This window comes from Heptranchias perlo, unplaced genomic scaffold, assembly GCF_035084215.1.
Source record: "Heptranchias perlo isolate sHepPer1 unplaced genomic scaffold, sHepPer1.hap1 HAP1_SCAFFOLD_755, whole genome shotgun sequence".
Taxonomy (NCBI): domain Eukaryota; kingdom Metazoa; phylum Chordata; class Chondrichthyes; order Hexanchiformes; family Hexanchidae; genus Heptranchias; species Heptranchias perlo.
The window spans coordinates 30,001-35,605 of record NW_027139788.1 but is presented as its reverse complement, the minus strand read 5'-3'; positions in this window follow the sequence as shown (position 1 = coordinate 35,605).

Sequence of the window (5,605 nt, the reverse complement as noted above, 5' to 3'; positions counted from 1 at the left end):
CAAATGGTTAACCAGAAGTTGGGTGAACTGCTTAACCAAAAGTGGGAAAGAGGATTAAAAGGGGAGAAATGTTGAACCAGATGTCGAAAACAATGCGCGGCGATGAAGTCTGAAAGAGGAATAGGTCGACCGCAAAGCAGGGAAATGATTAAACAAAAGCAGAAAAATTCAGTAAAAAGGGGCAAATGGTGAACCAGAAGCTGGGTGAACTGCTTAACCAAAAGTGGGAAAAAGGATTAAAAGGGGAGAAATGTTGAACCAGATGTCGAAAACAAGGTGCGGCGATGAAGTCTGAAAGAGGAATAGGTCGACCGCAAAGCAGGGAAAGGTTTAATCAAAAGCAGCAATATCTTTTAAAAAGGGACAAATGGTGAACCAGAATCACAAAAGAATGCTCAGAGACTTAAGTCCCAAAGGGGAAATGGTTAACCAGTAGCTGGGTGAACTGTCCAACCCAAAGTGGGAAAAAGGATTAAAAGGGGTGAAATGATTAACCAGAAGGCGAAAGCAAAGTGCGGCGGCGAAGTCGTAAGGGGAAAAGGTTGACCAGAAAGCAGGGAAAGCATTAAACAAAAGCGGCAACATTTTTAAAAAAGTGGCAAATGGTTAACCAGAATCCCAAAAGAATGCTCAGAGACTTAAGTCCCAAAGGGGAAATGGTTAACCAGAAGCTGGGTGAACTGGTGAACCAAAAGTGGGAAAAAGGATTAAAAGGGGAGAAATGTTTAACCAGAAGGCAAAAGCAAAGTGCGGCGGCGAAGTCCAAAAGGGGAAAAGGTTGACAAGAAAGCAGGGAAATGATTAAACCAAAGCGGAAAAATTCAGTATAATGGGGCAAATGGTTAACCAGAAGCTGGGTGAAATGGTTAACCGAAAGTGGCAAAAAAAGATTTAAAGGGGAAAAATGATTAACCAGAAGTCGACAACAATGCGCGGCGATGAAGTCTGAAAGGGGAAAAGGTTGACCACATAGCAGGGAAACGATTAAACAAAAGCGGCAACATTTTTAAAAAAGTGGCAAATGATTAACCAGAATCCCAAAAGAATGCTCAGAGACTAAGTCCCAAAGGGGAAATGGTTAACCAGAAGCTGGGGGAAATGGTTAACCAAAAGTTGCAAAAATGATTAAAAGGGGTGAAATGATTAACCAGGAGGCTAAAGCAATGTGCCGCGGTGAAGTCTGAAAGAGGGAAAGGTTGACCAGAAAGCATTAAACAAAAGCGGCAACATTTTTTAAAAATTGGCAAATGATTAACCAGAATCCCAAAAGAATGCTCAGAGACTAAGTCCCATAGGGGAAATGGTTAACCAGAAGCTGGGGGAAATGGTTAACCAAAAGTTGCAAAAATGATTAAAAGGGGTGAAATGATTAACCAGAATTCGAAAATAATGTGCGGCGATGAAGTCCTAAAGGGGAAAAGTTTGACCACAAAGCAGGGAAAGCATTAAACAAAAGCGGCAACATTTTTTAAAAATTGGCAAATGATTAACCAGAATCCCAAAAGAATGCTCAGAGACTAAGTCCCAAAGGGGAAATGGTTAACCAGAAGCTGGGGGAAATGGTTAACCAAAAGTTGCAAAAATGATTAAAAGGGGTGAAATGATTAACCAGGAGGCTAAAGCAATGTGCCGCGGTGAAGTCTGAAAGAGGGAAAGGTTGACCAGAAAGCATTAAACAAAAGCGGCAACATTTTTTAAAAATTGGCAAATGATTAACCAGAATCCCAAAAGAATGCTCAGAGACTAAGTCCCAAAGGGGAAATGGTTAACCAGAAGCTGGGGGAAATGGTTAACCAAAAGTTGCAAAAATGATTAAAAGGGGTGAAATGATTAACCAGGAGGCTAAAGCAATGTGCCGCGGTGAAGTCTGAAAGAGGGAAAGGTTGACCAGAAAGCATTAAACAAAAGCGGCAACATTTTTAAAAAAGTGGCAAATGATTAACCAGAATCCCAAAAGAATGCTCAGAGACTGAGTCCCAAAGGGGAAATGGTTAACCAGAAGCTGGGGGAAATGGTTAACCAAAAGTTGCAAAAATGATTAAAAGGGGTGAAATGATTAACCAGGAGGCTAAAGCAATGTGCCGCGGTGAAGTCTGAAAGAGGGAAAGGTTGACCAGAAAGCATTAAACAAAAGCGGCAACATTTTTTAAAAAGTGGCAAATGATTAACCAGAATCCCAAAAGAATGCTCAGAGACTAAGTCCCAAAGGGGAAATGGTTAACCAGAAGCTGGGGGAAATGGTTAACCAAAAGTTGCAAAAATGATTAAAAGGGGTGAAATGATTAACCAGGAGGCTAAAGCAATGTGCCGCGGTGAAGTCTGAAAGAGGGAAAGGTTGACCAGAAAGCATTAAACAAAAGCGGCAACATTTTTTAAAAATTGGCAAATGATTAACCAGAATTCCAAAAGAATGCTCAGAGACTAAGTCCCAAAGGGGAAATGGTTAACCAGAAGCTGGGGGAAATGGTTAACCAAAAGTTGCAAAAATGATTAAAAGGGGTGAAATGATTAACCAGGAGGCTGAAGCAATGTGCCGCGGGGAAGTCTGAAAGAGGCAAAGGTTGACCAGAAAGCATTAAACAAAAGTGGCAACATTTTTTAAAAATTGGCAAATGATTAACCAGAATCCCAAAAGAATGCTCAGAGACTAAGTCCCAAAGGGGAAATGGTTAACCAGAAGCTGGGGGAAATGGTTAACCAAAAGTTGCAAAAATGATTAAAAGGGGTGAAATGATTAACCAGGAGGCTAAAGCAATGTGCCGCGGTGAAGTCTGAAAGAGGGAAAGGTTGACCAGAAAGCATTAAACAAAAGTGGCAACATTTTTAAAAAATTGGCAAATGATTAACCAGAATCCCAAAAGAATGCTCAGAGACTAAGTCCCAAAGGGGAAATGGTTAACCAGAAGCTGGGGGAAATGGTTAACCAAAAGTTGCAAAAATGATTAAAAGGGGTGAAATGATTAACCAGGAGGCTGAAGCAATGTGCCGCGGTGAAGTCTGAAAGAGGGAAAGGTTGACCAGAAAGCATTAAACAAAAGTGGCAACATTTTTTAAAAATTGGCAAATGATTAACCAGAATCCCAAAAGAATGCTCAGAGACTAAGTCCCAAAGGGGAAATGGTTAACCAGAAGCTGGGGGAAATGGTTAACCAAAAGTTGCAAAAATGATTAAAAGGGGTGAAATGATTAACCAGGAGGCTGAAGCAATGTGCCGCGGTGAAGTCTGAAAGAGGGAAAGGTTGACCAGAAAGCATTAAACAAAAGTGGCAACATTTTTAAAAAATTGGCAAATGATTAACCAGAATCCCAAAAGAATGCTCAGAGACCAAGTCCCAAAGGGGAAATGGTTAACCAGAAGCTGGGGGAAATGGTTAACCAAAAGTTGCAAAAATGATTAAAAGGGGTGAAATGATTAACCAGGAGGCTAAAGCAATGTGCCGCGGTGAAGTCTGAAAGAGGGAAAGGTTGACCAGAAAGCATTAAACAAAAGCGGCAACATTTTTTAAAAATTGGCAAATGATTAACCAGAATCCCAAAAGAATGCTCAGAGACTAAGTCCCAAAGGGGAAATGGTTAACCAGAAGCTGGGGGAAATGGTTAACCAAAAGTTGCAAAAATGATTAAAAGGGGTGAAATGATTAACCAGGAGGCTGAAGCAATGTGCCGCGGTGAAGTCTGAAAGAGGGAAAGGTTGACCAGAAAGCATTAAACAAAAGTGGCAACATTTTTTAAAAATTGGCAAATGATTAACCAGAATCCCAAAAGAATGCTCAGAGACTAAGTCCCAAAGGGGAAATGGTTAACCAGAAGCTGGGGGAAATGGTTAACCAAAAGTTGCAAAAATGATTAAAAGGGGTGAAATGATTAACCAGGAGGCTAAAGCAATGTGCCGCGGTGAAGTCTGAAAGAGGGAAAGGTTGACCAGAAAGCATTAAACAAAAGTGGCAACATTTTTAAAAAATTGGCAAATGATTAACCAGAATCCCAAAAGAATGCTCAGAGACTAAGTCCCAAAGGGGAAATGGTTAACCAGAAGCTGGGGGAAATGGTTAACCAAAAGTTGCAAAAATGATTAAAAGGGGTGAAATGATTAACCAGGAGGCTGGAGCAATGTGCCGCGGTGAAGTCTGAAAGAGGGAAAGGTTGACCAGAAAGCATTAAACAAAAGTGGCAACATTTTTTAAAAATTGGCAAATGATTAACCAGAATCCCAAAAGAATGCTCAGAGACTAAGTCCCAAAGGGGAAATGGTTAACCAGAAGCTGGGGGAAATGGTTAACCAAAAGTTGCAAAAATGATTAAAAGGGGTGAAATGATTAACCAGGAGGCTGAAGCAATGTGCCGCGGTGAAGTCTGAAAGAGGGAAAGGTTGACCAGAAAGCATTAAACAAAAGTGGCAACATTTTTAAAAAATTGGCAAATGATTAACCAGAATCCCAAAAGAATGCTCAGAGACCAAGTCCCAAAGGGGAAATGGTTAACCAGAAGCTGGGGGAAATGGTTAACCAAAAGTTGCAAAAATGATTAAAAGGGGTGAAATGATTAACCAGGAGGCTAAAGCAATGTGCCGCGGTGAAGTCTGAAAGAGGGAAAGGTTGACCAGAAAGCATTAAACAAAAGCGGCAACATTTTTTAAAAATTGGCAAATGATTAACCAGAATCCCAAAAGAATGCTCAGAGACTAAGTCCCAAAGGGGAAATGGTTAACCAGAAGCTGGGTGAAATGGTTAACCAAAAGTTGCAAAAATGATTAAAAGGGGTGAAATGATCAACCAGAAGTCGAAAATAATGTGCGGCGATGAAGTCCTAAGGGGCAAAAGTCACCCAGAAGGCAGGGAAATGATCAAACGAAAGCAGCCAAAAAATTATTAAAAGAGGGGAACTGATGAACCAAAAGATGAGAAACGGCCCGCAGAGACTAAGTCCAAAACGGGAACTGGTGAACCGGAAATGATTAACCAAAAACTAAGTCCGAAGAGGGAACTGGTAAACCAGAACTGAGTAACCCGATTTTTAAAATTAATTATAAATGGGGAAACGATTGAGCAAAAGGCGGAAATTAAGTCACAGGGACCATGTCCGAAAGGGCAAGAGGTTACCCCGTAGGGGGCATTCGTCAACTCAATCTGAAAAATTTGGAGGCAAATCTGACCAAAATGCGGAAATCGGACCACACCGCGAGGGGCGCCATTCGACGGGGCAGGGTTAGACGCGTCGAACGGTACCTGAAGGTCCCGGCTGCGACACGTGAGTCCGGAGATATGGCCAGTCAAAGTCTGATGGGAGGTACCGAAGCCGAAAAATCGAAACGCGTTTGCGGCGATTCGGTGTCAGAGAGTCGGTCACGAATTCAAATTCGTCCCGCTGATTCGCCAATTGCCAGCCGGTTCCGGGGGGATTGGCGGGGTACCTGCAGGATAGTAAGAGGTGGCATGTCGAGACTTAGCCTGTTTACCAGACTTGTGTCTAGCGCCTCCAGGTCTGCAGAGACCGACCCGGGCTGCCGCCCAACCGACTTTTAAGCCTTTTGGGAGTGGGAATTTTTCCCATTTTTCCCCATTTTTCGGGTTTTTTGGTCGGGCTTGAAAACGGCGGCCCCGAGGCC